Genomic DNA, 19,569 nt, shown 5'->3' with positions numbered 1-19,569 from the left:
GCACACTAGTCATCAGACATCCTCAATAAACTACAGTACATTTAATATAAAATAATGATCCAGGTCTAAACGATACAATTTGAAAAGGGTTTTAAAACCATAGAGCAGTCTCTGGCAGATAAGTGAATAACTCATCACATTCTTACGAAGATATTTTATTCATTAAAGTTATTATTTCATGGACTTGTCTTGAATACAGACCTACTTCGCCTGCCTAAATGTGAGTTTATTGCACGCAGCGCTGTATTTCACAGCACAAAACTCACTCTAATCCGGGAGAGACATGTCAGCGACTACATGCGCTGCTGACTTTTTTTTTTCCTGCTGCGCATCGAATAAAGCGAATAAAGTCACGCTTAGCATCGTCGATGTCCAAATTCCACAACAACATCACTATATCCATAGAACACGAACTTGTTGACTCTTTTAACAACGAGGAAATAATTGCACTTTTTAATTCAAAGCCAGGACAGCTTGTTAATTTAATACCGGCGAGACCACCTGGAGGACGGCGTGTTGTAATGTCGGCTGTCCAAATGACTTTGCTTGAAAGCTTTACGGAGCGGCACTTTAACTGTTGTATGATTTCAAATTTGACAAAGGTGTCAAAATGATAGGTTGTAAAGTTATTTATGAATGTTATATACAGTATAGCAGGCCCGGAGTGGGACTCCTTTTCAGCCCTGGAGTTATAAGCCTTAGACCGGCCCACCTCAGTTCACGACTGACTATATTAAAATAATGTCATTTCAAATTCAGTTTCTAATTACACGATCACGTATTTTTTAAGATAACAGCTGCTTTATAAGTTTAAATGTTCAACAACCCAAACAGTATTATATGTCTTAACAATAAAAATTTTAAAAATAAATAAAAAAATAAATTCATTTAGAAAGGTAAGGATCAAACTCGGGTCCTGCAGTATGGCAACGCAACGTGCTGACCACTGGACCACAATGGCACTAACATTAAAACCATCTCTATTGACTACTTAATCTTTGTCTCCCCTTTCCAGATTTCTGATCAATTTATGTCAGATTTATTAATTTAGTGAATCATCTGATTTTCATTGAGCAGGTGTAATATTCATTAATATTAATTATTCGAATTCTTATATTCACTAAGGTGCCGCTGTTTGGGGTCGAATAATAGTTACGTCATCATTAACCTGCAGGCTGCATTTTGCTCACGGGGCTGCGAGAAAATAAATAATAAGTGCGGAGCTGCGGCAAAATAATGAATAGAAAGAGTGAGGCTATGGTTTGAGGCTATGCGACTGCTGAGAGTGCAAGCAGCTAGGGACACTGGCCCTCGTGGCCAAAAAACGGACCGGCCCACCGGCAATTCTCCCGGTCCTCCCGATTAGCCAATCCGGGCCTGCAGTATAGCATTTATTGGATTAAGCATTAACAAAAGACATCAAAGTTTCTACAGAAATATAAGCAATATAATAGACAACTCTTAATAAATCTCAGAAAATACTTTCTATAGCCTCTTACGCAAGACATACATGTAAGTGACTTTGACTCGGTCACATTGACCTTCCTCCACCTGACTTCATTATAATGCTTGTGCAAAGACTTTTCAAAAATCTTATGGTAAAAATGATTGGAAATAAAAAGACCCAGTGCTGCTGATAATGTTGCCAGCGGGATGTGGACTCTGCTGTTCTTTCTTATTTTGAATGATTGAAAAAAACTTTTCATGCGAATTGGCCTTAAGGGAATAGTTCACCTCAGTCCATATCCATCAAGTCCCTCTGTGTATTTAACTTTCTTCAATCAGATGAACAATCAGAGTAGTTTTAAATTGTACCCTTGCTCTTCCATGCTGTATAATTCTGGATTTTATTTTGAAGCTTCCAAAAAAGCATAAATCCATCCTCAAACTTACCCATATGCCGCTATGGGTTTAATGCATGTCTTAAGAAGCAGATCAATATGTTTTTGCAACATAAGTATTTTTATTTTCTCAGTTGTTAACTCAAATCCCTGACTTGTGGTAATCCATGTCTTATGAAGCAGATTGATATGTTTTTGCAGCAGAAGTATTTGTACTTTGTCAGTTATAAACTCAAATCCCTGACTTGTGGTAATGCATGTTTTATGAAGTTGATCGATGTGTTTTTGCGACAGAAATATTTGTAATTTTTCTAGTGGCATCCAAATGTACAAAATGCATGACTTGCGTACTTTATATGACGAACAGTTTGTTGCATGATGTAAGACACATTTGTGGTAGAAATGGGATCTGGGATTAGGTGCGTCTCACAGGAACCACTTATCACTGTTTGTTTACCACAAACAAGAAAACTAGTTGGATTGGCATTGCTGTATGAATATACAGCCAGGGGTGGACCTAACCTATAAGCAAGGTAAGCAACTGCATAGGGCCCCATGGAATTAGGGGGCCCCAACCAATGCCAAAAAGCCTAAATTAATCATATAGCTTTTTGTTATTAATTTTCTATCATATGCTGTAAAATGGCGACGCAGTGGTGCAGTAGGTAGTGCTTTCGCCTCACAGCAAGAAAGTCGCTGGTTCCAGCCTCGGGTGGGTCAGCTGGCGTTTCTGTGTGGAGTTTGCATGTTCTCCCTGTGTTCGCGTGGGTTTCATCTGGGTGCTCTGGTTTCCAAAGACATGCGCTATAGGTGTCCATAGTGTATGAGTGTGAATGAGTGTGTGTGGATGTTTCCCAGAGATGGGTTGTGGCTGGAAGGGCATCCGCTGCATAAAAACATGCCTGATAAGTTGGCGGCTATTCCGCTGTGGTGACCTTGGATTAATAAAGGGACTAAGCCGAAAAGAAAATGAATGAATCAATGCTGTAAAATCCACATATGTTTAGTGTACTTAAAGAAGGCATTCAACTGTGTCCTTAGTGGCATTCTGTGGAGGGTGCTCTGGGAGTACTGGGTCAGAGGTGCTCTGTTAAGGGCTGTCTTGTCCCTGTATGAATAGAGTAGGAGTTTGATTTACATTGCCGGCAATATGTCAAACTTTTTTCCAGTGCATATTGGACTCCAACAGGACTACCTTTTGTCACTGAATCTGTTCATAATTTTTATGAACAGAATTTCAAAGCGCAGCCTTGAGCTGGAGAGGGTCAGATTTGGAGTTATTCGCAGACGATGTTGTTCTGTTGGCTACATCGAACATGGACCTTCAGCATGCTCTGGGGCGGTTTGCTGCCGAGTGTGACACAGCTGGGATGAGAATCATCACCTCCAAATCTGAGGCCATGGTGCTCCACCGAAAAAAAAGCATTCTGCCATCTTCAGGTTGGAAGAAAGTCTTTACCCGAGGTGGAGGAGTTCAAGTATCTTGGTGTTTTGTATAAGAGTGAGGGAAGGATGGAACGTGACATTGACAGGGGGATTAGTGCAGTGGCAGCAGTAATGTGGTAAAGAACCGTTGTGGTAAAGAAGGAGCTCAGCTAAAAGGCAAAGCTCTCGATTTAATGATCAATCTATATTCTTACTCTCACCTATGGTCATGAGCTTTGGGTCATGACCGAAGGGACAAGATATTGGATACAAGTGGCCGAAATGAGTTTCCTTCGCAGGGTGGCAGGGCGCACCCTTATGGATAGGGTGAGGAGCTCTGTCACCCAGGAGGAGCTCGGAGTAGAGCCGCTGCTCCTCCATCGAGAGAAGTCAGCTGTGATGGCTCTGGCATCTGTTTTGGATGCCTCCTGGACGCTTACCTAGGGAGGTGTTCCAGGCATGTCCCACTAGGAGGAGAGTTTGGGGAGAGGGAAGTCTGGGGTTCTCTCCTAAGACTGCTGCTCCTGCGACCCGGCCCCGGAAAAGTGGTTGAAAATAAATGAATGCTGTATAATATGTGTATAACCATTAAGATTTTAACATGATTACTTCTTTTCTAATCTGAGGCTCTCATAAATAGTGGAACGTTTCTTAGCTTGTTATTAAGGGTCTGTTAGCTGCTCGTGGTTACTACTGAGTTTGAAAAATGACAGTGCTGTGTGCTTTTGCTGTCGCATCTTTGGTATGTGGTCCAACATGTTCAGTGGTGATGGGTACAATTTAATGCATTTATTTATCTTACATCAAGAAGATAAAGATTCTATGTTAAATATATTTTCAACATGCAGTTTATTTGCAAAAATAATAAGTGAATCTACAAAGATAAAATATCTATAGAGAAAGAGAATGTTTGAGTCTCAAAGTCTTCCCATACTTAGAATTGCTTAGAGCCCCCAAACATACCTGTCAACCTTTGCGTTTTTATAAAAATAAAAGTCATTATTCAACAGTATGGATAACATTTAAAACTAGTCCAACTAGTGTTCATCTGACAGAAAAAAAAAAAAAGTTGTGTACACCGAGGATGTCTTGAGGGTGAACAAATTATGGGGTGATTTTCATTTTTGAGTGATTTATTGCTTTAATCTATTTTTACTGGGCCGCGTTTGTTATCTAAAATGCCAAACCTGGACAGCCAATGATGCCTCTTATGTAAAAAATTGTTGCATTGTACCCTGAACTTAAACTAAAGGTCACAAAGCTACAATTTCATTCATGTATTTATTTTTCCCCCTGTCTTTAATATAGAACATTGCTCGATGTCCCTGACCTACACATCTAATCACTGTATTTTTGAGGATGTGAAGCACCACTAATGAAATACAGAGCTAAAAGAAGAAACGGGTCCTTCTAATGTGCATTGACAACTGTGCATCGGCACGTTTGTGTCCTTACGACCTCTCCGAGTGAAGAGATAATCAGATGTGTGTGTGTAGGAGAAGCAAGAACAAGGTCTTTAATGGGCTTCCTCCAGAAAAACAGACACATGAAGGCAACAGGGATTGATAACGAAAATATGAAACGGCAGAGGAGGAGCGCAACCATTTCATGCTCAGCTTGACGCCTGTTTAGTTACATTTCACATTTAGAGGAACAGATTTGAGTCAAAACGAGGTCTTATTCAATTCCTGCTTCCGTAATTACTTCACTTATCTTTCAAGCCGCAGCATGCCAGTAAACTAATGTAAAATGTAAATGTAAAATGTGCAAATTGCTCCTCCAGGGTGAAATGTGACCCTGAAAAGAGTTCCTACCTCTGAGCGTTTGTAGATGAGAGGAAACTGTGTTGATTCTGTAACAGTAAGCTCAGCTGATGGAGGTGACGGCTGGGTTTCTTCACAGGAACTCTGTTCTTTGGTTTATTCCTGCAGGCTGCAGACTACAAACCACAAGCCTGCCAAAGACAGAGAAGAGGAGAGTGGAAAAATGAAGCAGAAAGGACACAATTAAAGCCACAGCCAACTGCTTTTTCGGCCTTGGCAGTCAAAAGCTTGAAGGTGTCCACTTTTCACTTTTCATTTGCTGCTGAACGCAAGTGATGATAAATATGTGGACGGACAAGGTCTGCAGCTACTCGAGCGAGTGCAGACACCACACTCAAAAAGTGTCAGCCTTGGGTCTCGTTCTTACTCTTTCACGCTCTCCTTTTTTATAATCAATGACAAGAGACAAAGACTTAATCAATCTCTTTCCTCAATCTTGTAATGCTTCCAGTTTCCAGCAGATTGGGTATGTTTCATAAACTGTTTGTGTAGAAAACATTGGGAGATTCTAGAATTGTAGGTACAGTTAAAGTCAGAATTATTAGCTCCCCTGTTTATTTTTTCCCCAATTTCTGTTTAATGGAAAGATTTTTTTAATTGCATTTCTAAACATAATAGTTTTAATAACTCATTTCTAATAACTGATTTATTTTATCTGTGCCACTATGACAGTAAATAATATTTCACTAGATATTTTTCAAGACTCTTCTATAGAGCTTAAAGTGACATTTAAAGACTTAACTAGGTTGATTAAGGTAGGTTAGGGTAATCAGGCAAGCTATTGTATAATGATGGTTTGTTGACTATCGGGAAAAAAAAATTGCTTAAGGGGCTTATAAATTTGTCCCTAAAATTGTTTTCAAAAAATTAAAAACTGCTTTTATTCTAGTCGAAATAAAACAAATAAGACTTTCTCCAAAAAAAAAAACATAATCAGACATACTGTGAAAATTTCCTTGCTCTGTTAAACATGAATTGGGAAACAAATAAAAAAAAGAAGAAAAAACAAAAAACAAAACTGTACTGTACATTTTGTGGGAGAAACCTATTATTTTTCAAAAAAAGAAATTGACAGATTTAAGACACAATTTATGAAGTCATCTCTAAAAATAATGTTTGTATATTTATATACTTCTACTGTGTGGACACTGTCTGACAAATATTAACTTTTTATTATTTTTTTTATTAACATAAGTAACAGGGAATACATAAAACATTAAATTGTGCTAATATTGTGTGACCTGAATACAAAATACACATATTTGTTGTACATGTAGTGACACACATGATACAAGGGATAAGGAAAAAAAAAAACAATACATGAAAGAAAAAACAAGTAAATAAAGAAAAATAAAAAAATATATATTTCAAAAGAAATAAAACATAAATATCCAACGCAATTTCACAACAATTCGTAACTTTTTGATTTAGTGGCTAATTCGTATGAATTTGTACGATCTAATTTGTACAATTTAGTAGGATTTGCTCATCACCCAATGACAGTTGGCGTTAGGTGCCATGCATCTTTTTTTTTAAATCTTAAATTTTAAGTACGACTGAACTCAAGAATTAATCACTAAACTGACAAAATGTAAAATACTTACGTTTCCTCGTGAGATCAGGCTGAAAATTCTCAAACTATACTTATATTATTAGGAATGTTACATAGGCACACCGAAAGGAATCTAATAACTTAAAGGTAATGATTATATTGATAATATTATATTTTTCAGCAGTTGAGTTGTTTTAGCAGCTTTCCTATTTTGAGATAGGCAGACAGATTCATAATAAAGATTCAAGTCAATACAAAATGTTCTAAAATTAGGCAAACACTGAATAACTTTGCATTTGTGAAGATGGAAAAGGCCACAAAGAGTTATTTATTTTACTTATATTTTACTTGCTTTTGTCATCTTTGAAGTAATACTGTTGTCGGTCAGCGCCACTTCCTGGACTGAATATTTAAAAAAACGCTAACTAATAAAAAGAAAAACTGTAACGGTAAGGCATTTTCCCCCTCGTTGTCAGACAAAGTCAACATTTTCTCTTTCTTTCAAATAAATAACCAGCCCAAATGTAATTTAACCATTAATGAAACCTTAGTTTCACTAAAATAAGATAAACAACAAAAAGTTTATTTTACTGGCTTCTATGTGTTCTAATAATTTTGACCACAACTGTCTGCATTGTGGAGGAGGCATTGAAGATGAATTCAAAGAATCTTGATGAACTCTAGAAGTCCTGCAAGAACGCTTTCTTTGCCATTTCAAATGACTTTATTAATACGTTTTTTGAATCATTGCAGAGATATATGAATGCAGTAATCCAAGCTTAATATTAATTGTTTTTCCACTGCACCATGCCTTTATGCCTATATACTGTACATTATTTATGATAAGTGACGAGACTTTTGTCTGAGCAAAGTTAAACCTTACTGTCCTAATTATATAATGAAAAATCATGGCATGATCATATTTTATTTTGGTAAAAATAATCAACTAGAAGTCAAGGTATTGTTTGCTGTTCCTAAAATTTGCATAGGTGACAAGACTTTTGTCAGGTACAGTAGTGTATGTGGGGGAAAATCTTTTTTGTGCCCTATAAAATAGGCAAAACTGAAAATTGAAGAAAAAAAAAAAAATTTAACTATGATACATTACCTTTCACGCTCAGAAATAAAGCTACTGGCGTTATCACAGGGGCAGTACTTTTTAAGATACACATTTGCCAAGGGTGTAACGATATGCGTATTCGTATTGAACTGTTCGGTACGAGACTTTCGGTTCGGTATGCATTACAAACCAACCGATACAGACTAACATCTAAAAAGATAGAAGAGAATAAGTACAAAATATAATGTTTTCAGTGCAACAGCGCTCAACATCCAAAATGACGTGGCAGGCAACATGCTGCCTTCCCCGCTGTCATGTTAAACAGTAGACCCACACTTTTGAACTCAGAATATCACTTTATTAAAGCATGCACTCATTAGCAATCTTGCTGCCTTCTCTGTCAGCCTGCTTGTGCTGGCTCCGCCCCCGTTGCCCCAGCAACCCTGGACCCCGACACAGAACAGCCAAACTCAATAACCTTTTCACATATCACCACACCCGCCCACCTCCAAACACTACTCCAAGTCAGGCACTAGTCCGCAAAATGGCTAGTAACGTTAATGTAATCCCAGACATCCTAAGTCTCCCGGAAGTTTCGAGAGTCTCCTGCAAATGCATAGAGACTCCCGGATACCTGCAAACGAATGATAATCTTTCGGAAATCGCCGGTCCTTAAATACGTCGCAAACCTCTCTCCACCGCATCCCTCCCAGCTCTTTAGGTATGTTGGGCACAACTCAGCCCCACCACTCTTAAGGTACGTCACACGCAACTCACCCCCGCTGCTCTTCAGTAACTACGCGCACCATCACCGTCACTGTCGCTGCCGCCAAGAGAGTGGTGAAAAAAACAATAACATCTGCTATGACAGTATACTATTTTAGCCGTAATACTTGAGAATATCAACTCATTTACACTGACATCAAGGAATCACGAACTGGAACAGCATTCAGACTGGCAATTCCTACAGATTCGAACAGGGCAAAACAAATCGGTACATTTATAGCTGTGGATATGAGAGATCTTAACCTGTAGTGGAAATTTCGGGTTTCAAGAAAATGTTAAATGTAATAGAGACCCATTACATTATTCATTCATAAGCCTATTCAGTCATTTAATTCCTGCTTTCAGATCCACTAAAATGGAAGGTGACATTCAAATCAAGCAGATCTGTGCTGAGTGTGTCTCTGTGTGTCTGAGGAAAAGGTGAACAGTCATCTTTCTGAAAATAATAAAAAAAAAATGACTTTAAAATAGTTTGAAACTGAATTCCATATAAAAATGAAATTGTTCTTTTCTTTTATTTGTTTAACAACTACAACATTACATTATTTTTTTTTATAAGCGGCCTTTTGGTTTTGAGCATGAATAAGGATTTGTTTTATTTGCGGCTAAGCAGAAACCCCTGAAGTATAGCTCTATCACTGTTTAAAGTAAAAGAAAAAAAAAAAAACAAGATCATACTTTTATGATGTTAGTTAATTTCATTTTCTTGCCACAGCGGAATGAACTGCCAACTCATCCAGCAAGTTTTTACCCGGCGGATGCCCTTCCAGCCGCAACCCATCTCTGGGAAACATCCACACACACATTCGCACACTATGGACAATTTAGCCTACCCAATTCACCTGTACCGCATGTCTTTGGACTGTGGGGGAAACCGGAGCACCCGGAGGAAACCCACGCTAAGGCAGGGTGAACATGCAAACTCCACACAGAAACACCAACTAAGCCGAGGTTCGAACCAGTGACCTTCTTGCTGTGAGGCGACAGCTCTACCTACTGCGCCACTGCCTCGCCCCGATGTTAGTTTTAATACATTAAAAAAATTTAAATCTGAGAATTCCTCTGGCTTTTTTCTTTTTTTGCTATATCGAAAACATACCAAACCGTGAAACCACTGTCGTATCGAACCGAACCGTGATTTTTGTGAACCGCTACACCCCTAACATTTGCAACCAAAGGGTCCATATTGGTACCTCAAAATTGCTACATTCCCTATTTTTAAAAAGGTACTGCTCCAGTGTCAGCTACCTTTACTTCTGAGAGCGTATAGAAAAGACATTTCTGAAGCATAAACAATGTGGGACGAGTTATTTGTCAGCATCTCTTTCCCCTCGCTGTCTATTTATAAAGCATCTTGAAAGCTGTCTCACTGTTAAACATGCAGAGAGGGTCAACTGGCACTCAAGTCAGCTCAGGGCATCTCTCAACATCATGTCTTAACACTCTCTTCAGAATCACACTGGGCTTTTCTGTAATTGCGTATGCCCTTTTGAGCAGCTATTTATGTGGATAGATAAATCAGAAATGTGGGAGCATTTGAAAAGAAAAACAAGGGCATGCGACAACATGATGTCTCAATGGCACGCAGAAGTATTTTAAGATTGAAATTTAATGGGAAGAGATGACACATTGTGTCCTCTTTCACCCTGTAGTGTCTGGACTTTAAAACTCTCTCCATCTAGAATCAGGTTCTTGAGTATTTTTTTGCTTAATTTGTTTTTGGCTGTGTGTGTAAGTATGTGTGTGTGAGTGGTGTGATTAATAGAGTGAGATTATTACACCAAGATAAGAGGCATTGAGAATGAGTTTCTGGTGCTTTTATCACTGTGATACCAGACCAGATGACAACTTTACAACCTTTTGGATATATGTAAAACAGAAGCTATGTAATTATAGTAGTTATTTGTCTAAAACAGGCTCTGTAAAGACGGGGTGTGCTGTGATTAATTGCCTGTGCCCCGCATGGATGAGCAAAGTGCAAATTTTGATCAGGTGCTTCACTGTGGTGCTGTTTACACTAATGTTAGGGCATAATCACTGCACAACGCATTTAAACAACATTCTGCTTTTTTTGTTGGCCTTCCACTTTTGTTGTAAGGCTGATTAGTTAAAATACAGTTCCATTTTGTTCAGTCTATGCACTTGAGCCATTCTGAGTATGATTCAACTGTTTTTAAGGTATAGTTTTAGCAGGGATAATTGCATATAAATGGGAGATAATGTCCTATAAATTCTATAAATTATGCAGTTTGTCTCACACAAGTTGCTCTCAAAAATCTAAACAAAAGTACATATATATATATATATATATATATATATATATATATATATATATATATATATATATATATATATATATATATATATATATACATATATATATATATACAGTTCTCAGATTTTATTTCTCTTTTAAATATTTCCCAAATAATTTTTAACAGAGCAAGGGAATTTTCAGAGTATGTCTGATAATATTTTTTTCTTCTAGAGAAAGTCTTATTTGTTTTTATTTAGGCTAGAATAAAAGCAGTCTTTAATTTTTTAAAACCAATTTTTGGGACAAAATTATTAGCCCCTTTAAGCTAATTTTTTTTTTTTTTTTTGATAATCTTCAGAACAAACCATCGTTATAGAATAACTTGCCTAATTACCCTAACCTGCTTAGTTCATCTTATTAACCTAGTGAAGCCTTTAAATGTCACTTTAAGCTGTATAGAAGTGTCTTGAAAAATATCAAGTAAAATATTATTTACTGTCATCATGACAAAGAGAAAATAAATCAGTTAATAGAAATACGTTTTTAAAACTATTATGCTTAGAAATGTGCTAAAACAATCTTCCCTCCATTAAACAGAAATTGGGGAAAAAGAGAACAGGGGTGAAAATAATTCAGGGGGGCTAATAATTATGACTTCAACTGTATATATATATATATATATATATATATATATATATATATATATATATATATATATATATATATATATATATATATATATATATAAATCAAGAGTCATCAGACCTGCTGACAGGAGTGGCACTGGGTGTGGTCTTTTACTGCTGTAGCCCATCTGCCTCAAGGTTCAACATGTTCTGCTTTCATAGATGCTCTTCTATATACCGTATTTTCCGCACTATAAGGCGCACCTAAAAGCCTTAAATTTTGTTATAAAACGGCCATGCGCCTAATAATCCGGTGCGCTTTATGTGTGCACGGAGTTCAAAAATCTGTCTAATCTGGACAGTTAGAAGACCAACTTGAATGAATTCGGAGCTTGCTGTCATTCCGGGAGGACTAACAAAAGAACTTCAACCGCTGGATATTGGTTTAGACGGCGTTTAAAGTGAAGTTGCGAGCTGCGTGGGAGCAATGGATGACAGACGGCGAACACACTTTTACTAAGACTGGTAAGCATGCCGGGCGAGTTACGCCACCATATGTGAATGGATTGTGGATGCCTGGGCTAGGGTGTCTGCTTTAACTGTTGTCCGAGCTTTTGCAAAAGCCGGAACAGCCACCCGGCAATGAGACTGACTCCGACAATGATGAGAGAGAACCCGGCGTGTTTGATGACGAAACTGCCCAGCTGTTCAATTCAGACACAGAAGATGAGGACTTTGATGGATTTTTGGGAGAAGACTGATTGAAAAAAATAATAATGTGAGTGTATTGTTAAATAGTACAATAAAGTTCAACTAAACTATGTTAACTGTTTTGCTTTTAGTGTATTTTAGCGTGCGCCTTATAATACGGTGCGCCTTATGTATGGGTCAAGTACAGAAATAGACCCCGTAATTGAGACTGCGTCTTATAATCCGGTGCGCTTTATAGTGTGGAAAATACGGTAGTTCTGTTGTAACGAGTGGTTATTTGAATTACTGTTGCCTTTTTATCAGCACTGACCATTCTCCACTGATCTCTGACTTTAACAAGGCATTTGCGCCCACAGAACTGCTGCTTAGTGGATATTTTTTTTGGACCATTCTCTGTAAACCCTAGAGATGGTTGTGTGTGAAAATCCCAGTAGATCAGCAGTGTCTGAATTACACCAGACCAGACCGTCTGGCACCAACAACCATGCCACGTTCAAAGTACCTAAATCACCTCTCTTCTCCATTATTATGCTCGGTTTGAACTGCAGCAGATCACCTTGACCATGTCTACATGCCTAAATGCATTTAGTTCCTGCCATGTGATTGGCTGATTAGAAATTTGCGTTGAGCAGTTGGACAGGTGTACATAATAAAGTGGCAGGTGACTACTAATATAGTAGCGAGGCAGAGGGAAAACACGTACACAGTCACGTTTAGTTACAAACAAGTCCCCGGAGGGTGCTTTATTTACAAAGTGAAAGGGGTGAAATACGGTGCTCTTCTTGGTAAAGGTGCTCTGGGTATAAGGTGAAGGAAAGTGAGAATTCGGGTGTTGGATCGTCACGAGCTGGAATCCGCTGTGGAAGAGACAGCGAGACACAAGCGTTAGCACAGGGAGTCATCTGAGAATGAAGCTCGCCTTTTTCCTGTGTGGGGTTGGCTTTTATGCCTCTCTGGCTGATGAGGTCCAGCTGTGAGCGATCCGGTGCTGATGAGGTGCCAGCTGGGGTATATATATATATATATATATATATATATATATATATATATATATATATATATATATATATATATATATATATATATATATATATAATTATTATTATTATTATTATTATTTATTTATTTTTTTTTTTTTACATTTTAAGTATTTTATTAAATAAAAATTCATTTAACCACGATTTAGCACAGCAGACCTAGTGTTTGCGAGTGTTTTTTGTATTTGTATGTGTGTGTTTGTGTTGAAATCAGTTAAGTGGTTAGACCAAACCAAGAAATCTGTCAAGGGATATGTAAATGAATTCTCTGTTTGAATTAAATTTGAGTCCATTTGTGGATTTGCGCTTGGTTCATTTATAAACCCACTTAATTTTTGATACGCTTCATAATTTATAACTATTAAATAAACATTTCTCTTTTGTAATTGTGTCTATATATATCCTAACTGTATCTTTAATATAAGATTCCTAGGACATTTAAACTGGAAAACAAGAAACATGTACGCACTCGCATGTAAGCACACACACAATGGAGAATGCTATAAAGTTGTAGTTTCAGACTCAGAAGTGTTATGAACTTGTGCAAATGTACTTTCAGAATATTTTAATTGTTCAGAGACAGATATTCATTACTTGGTAATACTTTTATAAAGTCTGCAGGGCCAGGATTTAAATATTTTTTCTGCAGTATTTGTTTACCGCAGACAAAAGAAGGCCTTGTGGCTTTGGATTCATACTAGGCTGAGTAAATAATAACAAAACTGTCATTTTTGAAAAGCTAAAGACATCTCTAGTTGACAGATGTGTGTATCTTGCTGTGGGCAAGGTTATAATCCTTTAGTGCGGTGTATCACTATTGATAGAAAAAGATAGCGTCCTGAACAGCCAGTCCTTCTACAGCCAAACCACCATCTTGTTGACTTTGAGGCTTTTATTTTTTATCTTCGTGTGTGTTTTATGATTTTACTCTGAGGATCAAGGGTCCTGTCTGGGTCCAGCATTGAGCTGTTAAGCTGGCCTCTGGTCCTCCCACGTGTTTACCTTTAGTGGCTAGTTGTTTGCTTTTAATGATTTATATTACCTCCAAGCCCTTCGCCAGGCTTCAGGGCGAGGTATTGATTTGGGGTGATTTGCTTGTCTGGTTTGTACAACCTTAGAGTTCCCAGGGGTTGAGCACTGCCTGGTCTTCAGTGGCTCTCAACACACACAATTAGCCTCATGGTCCAAGCCAATTTATGATCTGGATCAAGGGTTCTCAACCCAGCTCATGGAGCTCATAGAGACCCTCCCTATTAATGAATTAGTTCACCCCCAACCCCCCAAAAGCAAACTCTGTTATTAATTACAGTTACTTCTGTTATTAGAAACTTAAAATAAAATTTGAGAGCTCTCTCTCATCCTGCTGGCTAGCTAGTTCTCTGCAACTCTCACATGGTCACCCACTAAAGCTAAGCAGGGCTGTGCCCAGTCAGTACCTGGATGCTAGGTTGTTGCCGGAGGTGGTGTTAGTGAGGGTACTGCTCAGTGAGTGCTGTCTTTCGGATAAGAGGTTAAACTGAGGTCCTGATTCTCTGTGGTTGTTAAAATTCCCTGGATGTTCTTCGAAAAAGAGTAAGGGTTTAACCCTGGCATCCTGACCAAATTTGCCCACAGGCCTCTGTCCATCATGTGCTTTGAGTGCCAGACAAGCGCTATATCAATGTTAAGAATTATTAATATCATTAATTATTATTATTATCCTCCATAGATAAATAAAAATAAATAAATAAAAGGAACCATTCATTTATTCATTATTCATCAGGGGCGTCAGATGACACAGCGAATGCCCTTCCAGCTGCAACTTAGTACTGGAAAACACCTATACACTCTCAATCACACACATACACTATGGCCAATTTATCTTATTCAATTCAACTATAGCGCATGTCTTTAAACTGTGAGGAAACCCACACGAACACAGGGAGAACATGCAAACTTTAAACAGAAATACACAGAGGGGACTCAAACCGGCAACCTTCTTGCTGTTAGGTGACAGTGCTAACCACATAAACATTTTGGTTCCATAAAACGAACCAAAAACCTTGTTAAAACATTTGATTCAGTAGTTCAACTAATAACTAATATGAAGCTCTATGGAATTTGTGGGTCAATAAATAAATAAATAAATAAACAAACAAACAAACTCACAAATAAATAAATAAACATACAAACAAACAAATAAATATAAACAAGTAAAAAAAACTTCTGCATCAGATTAGGGTGCGCGTTTACTAATGACAAATACGACGCATGCGTATTGCGATGCTGCCTTTCATGGCAAATCACATTACACGTAGTAGACGGGCAAACTAATTATCTGACGCGGGAAAGAAAACAAAAGCATTTCCACCATAGTTTACAAGCGTTTAGTGCTTTTTTAATCACTGAAGTCACCGTTTTTGGTTTCTTTTCTGGACTTTGGACGTCTCGTCTTTCTGGCTGAGGGATTTGGCTCGTTTTAATCTAAATGTCTTCATTTGGAATTGGAACTATACACGAGGGTGAGTAATTAATAACAGGTTTGTTCAAAATGCATACTTTGTAAGAAGACTTTTTGGAGTAATACCATGGCAAAGATGATGATTTAAAATGACCAACTTAAATGTGATCAGTTGTTTGTGGGAAACTTTTTTACTATATTAAAACTCCTGTTTGTGTAGCTTCAATAAGAAAGCAAAATAAGTAAATAAATAAATAACTTCAGAGCAAACTGACCGCACTAGCTGATAATTAAATTCGAAGTGTTTTTTTCTTTCGTTGTGCAGAAGTATAGTTCTGTTAAGTGGTGATTTATTAATTTTCTTTTAAATGGTTATGCTAATTTATAATTTATCAAGTTATAGGCGTTTATTTAAAAAGCATGAGTGTTGCCAGGAGAAGCCGTTAGGTGGCAGTGTTTTCCCAGATGCTATACATATTTATTGCATATGCCCACTTGCCATTATTTTGTCAATTGTGGATTTTCAAATGGAAACTAAAATATTTAAATTAAACTATTTAATTTAATTTATTTTGCTAATAAATATTAGAATAGAGGAATCTTTTGGTGCCATTTTTATATTTAGAATCAAATCTGTTCTTAAAGTTATGATTTAATTAAAGATGCTTGATTTTTTTAATATTTATTAGTAACAAACAAACATTTAAACATTTAATTATTTAGCATGCAGTTTCCTTTGGAAAATGTAGATAAAAATAATTAGTACAAACATAAACTTCCTTAATATAAGAATTTTTTTCAAAGATAAATAAGGATAAAATAAATTATTTTAATGTTTTTATTAAAGTTATACATATTTTGTCATTAATATGTACACGTTTTTGTGTGTACATAACATATAAAGAGATCAGATGCAAAAACCTCTAAGTGCCATCTATAATGTTTTTCTGCATTCAGCATTTTTCTCAGGCTCTTATGTTTATGTTGAGTTATTTCATGTTAAAATTGATGAAAATAACCCTTTTCTTTGCCATAAAAGCAAAATTACTCAATCAAGACATCAAAGCCTGAGAAAACTGGTAATATTAGACGAAAATTTCAGATGGCACTTAAAAGTTTTTGCATCTGAACTCTTCATATCATGATAGCTTTTTTTTCCACATAATGTGGTACAATGCTTGAAATAAAAAATAAATGTTTGTAGTAGTAAACAAAACTGCACCATTAATTCAAACTGACACTCTGAACACGCAGACCTCATATTTACTGTAAATAGTCTCCTGCAATTTATAATTCACTGACAGTGATCTTTGACAATTTGATTACACGCAGCAATACTTTAATTAATCCATCCAAAATGTGTCATCCGTTTCCCCTACCCCTAGAATATAAATTAGCTTTGCTTGAGAAAACATAAAAAAATAGACTGTAATAAAAGTTCTTTTTTAAACTTGAGATAGTTTTGCAAGTGACTTCCAGTAATTGAGATCAAGCATCAGTGGTGCATTCTTCTGCTCGCCTGAATTCCTCTGTAATTGCACAGATCTGTAAAAAATATTACCATAATTTTATAAATAAATAAATTACAGACAGCCGCAAACAGGAATACACATTCCCGGTATATATATATATATTTTTTTTTACCTCAAATGAAAGAGTGAAGTAAAGTAATGCTATATCAATTAGCCAGTCTGCAAACTCAGTCTCTTAAATGTTTTGGATATGCAGAGCATTCACAGTTTAAATGGACTGGAAGCAAAGATAAAGTGTCTGAGCTTCTGTTCACTAGAGTGCTGCATTTTTAGAAAGCTGTTTGTTTGAGACGTTGCGGAAGATACAATAGGGTATATGCCGACCTGTTATTGTGAACTTTTTCTCATTTTATACGGTTCCTTATACAGCATCGATGTTGTAATGTTATTAAAATACTTTCAGTTAATTAAACTTTAGCATTTATTTAGTTGCTCGAGCGTAAAACGAGACAAAAAGCCGTTTACTCGCACGCGCCCGTCAGAATCGGCAGGCTAACGCAGAAGCTCCATTGAATATAAAGGGGTAAAATAAATGCTCATATAATAAAGATATGGCTGGGGAAATGTAATTTAATGCAGTGCTTCTTGTACAATCTGAGACCCACTTTAAATCGGATATCACTCAGCTAGTGGAGATCGCTGATTTTTAAAGAAAACAGACCTTAAACGCACCGGATTTTGCATTGCCATTCAATTCGCCGGAAGCGCTTGACCCAAGTTAATGGCAAATTAAAAGTCCTATTAGCATGCTTCGGCATATACCCCATACATGACTGCTGCAGTCAAATAAATCCACCTAGTGTGTTTACAGAAGAACAATTGAAAAAAAAAAAACACTTTGGAAAAACACTTTCTCTGTGAATTATGCGCAAGAATGCAACATTAGTGGTCTAATTTATGGTATGGGTTTGAACGACGCAGTGGCGCAGTAGGTAGTGCTGTCGCCTCAAAGGAAGAATGTCGCTGGTTCGAGCCTCGGCTCAGTTGGTGTTTCTGTGTGGAGTTTGCATGTACTCCCTGTGTTCGTGTGGGTTTCCTCTGGGTGCTCCGGTTTCCCCCACAGTCCAAAGACATGCGGTACAGGTGAATTGGGTAAGCCAAATTGTCCGTAGTGTATGAGTGTGTGTGGATGTTTCCCAGAGATGGGTTGCGGCTGGAAGGGCCGTTGCGTAAAAACGTGCTGGATAAGTTTGCAGTTCATTCCGCTGTGGCGACCCTGGTTTAATAAAGGGACTTATGCCTAGTTCAGACTGCGTGATTTTAGCCCCGATTTTGGCTCGCCGACAAATGCCTGAAATCACAGGCAAATCGCTGCTCGTGCATGTGAGTGACAATCACACAGTATGAACGATCAAAGACGCGATCTGAGAGAATCGCAGATGAGTCGCCGATGCCTGTGAGATATTTGGTGTGCTAAATATCTGGAGCTGTCGGCGATTCAAATCATGCCGTGTGAATTGAGTTTTGACTGAAAATAACATCAGCCATCGCCTACAGCCAATGAGAGAGCAGCTTTCTCTTGTGTGTGCGTGTGTGTATACCTGCTGCAGGCCAGCGGGAGGCTGGGGGAGAAGTTCAAAGCGCCCTTTTTCGGTTTATTTGGAACCACGAAATGGAGGGAAAACTAGTGGTGGTTTGACAGGACTAAGGACCAACCCATTAAAGGCTTCTTTCTCTTTATGTAGTTAATAACAAAAGACATACTACATGTTTTTACCTGTGAGACGTAGTTTGGACGAAGTTGTCGGCGATTCTCCCTATAGTAAAGTCATGCAATGTGAAAGTCCATGTCGCCGAACCATCTTGCAGTGTAAACAAAGCAGCGACGAAACGCCAGCCCAGATAGTCATGCAGTGTGAAAACATCAGTGACACGACTAGTTGGAAAATCATGCAGTCTGAACTCGGCATAAGCTGTTTGTTGATCAGTGTAAATGAACCACTAAAACTTCAGTATATTATTCCATTACTTCATGTTACTTAAATGTGTTGTATGTAGGTTTTTGACTTTTCTAAAGCATAAAGACAGTATAATATGTTGCAGATATTTAAGAAACATGCTAAGTGAACACACTTGTTTATTTGAAAAACAATGCCAAAGTCAGTTATTGTTTGCTGAAATGTAATGTTGAGTAGGGACGGGGCTTTCATTTGGATATTATTCTTTTATAGCAAACAAATGGTACGAGGGGCGTAGTTAAAAATAATACATGTGAAGCTGTCAAACTGACGTCAACAGAGCAGGACCTTCAATCTAAACGCAGAAGCATATTGTCAGATTTAATTGAAGATTGACTTTTTTTGTTCAGAGAATTATTGTTTTTAACCTAAATAATAACAATGTGCTCTGGTAATTTTACATTTTGATTTTTACATTGGTTATGGGTTATCAAGAACTAACAATGAACAACTTAACACGTTGCTTCTGTAAAGTATTCATAGTGCTTCACTTATCCCACATTTTTTATGTTACAGCCTGG

General features: G+C 37.4%; 1 protein-coding gene across 7 annotated transcripts in view; it reads left to right on the top strand.

Moving 5' to 3' along the window:
• The first annotated feature begins 15,374 nt into the window (after nt 1-15,374).
• Nucleotides 15,375-19,569, top strand: part of oprl1 (opiate receptor-like 1) — a 318,025-nt gene continuing 313,830 nt past the window's right edge. For 4 of the 7 annotated variants that reach the window (XM_073938205.1, XM_073938212.1, XM_073938207.1 and 1 more), the window contains exon 1: nt 15,393-15,619. The gene's annotated coding sequence lies outside the window, so the exon portion shown is untranslated. Of the gene's footprint in view, nt 15,620-19,569 lie in introns of all 7 variants that reach the window. The other 3 variants (XM_073938211.1, XM_073938206.1, XM_073938210.1) reach the window with 2 other exon arrangements.

The sequence above is a fragment of the Danio rerio genome, chromosome 23 (genome assembly GCF_049306965.1).
Source record: "Danio rerio strain Tuebingen ecotype United States chromosome 23, GRCz12tu, whole genome shotgun sequence".
Lineage (NCBI taxonomy): Eukaryota > Metazoa > Chordata > Actinopteri > Cypriniformes > Danionidae > Danio > Danio rerio.
This window is presented reverse-complemented; position numbering and strand designations above follow the sequence as displayed.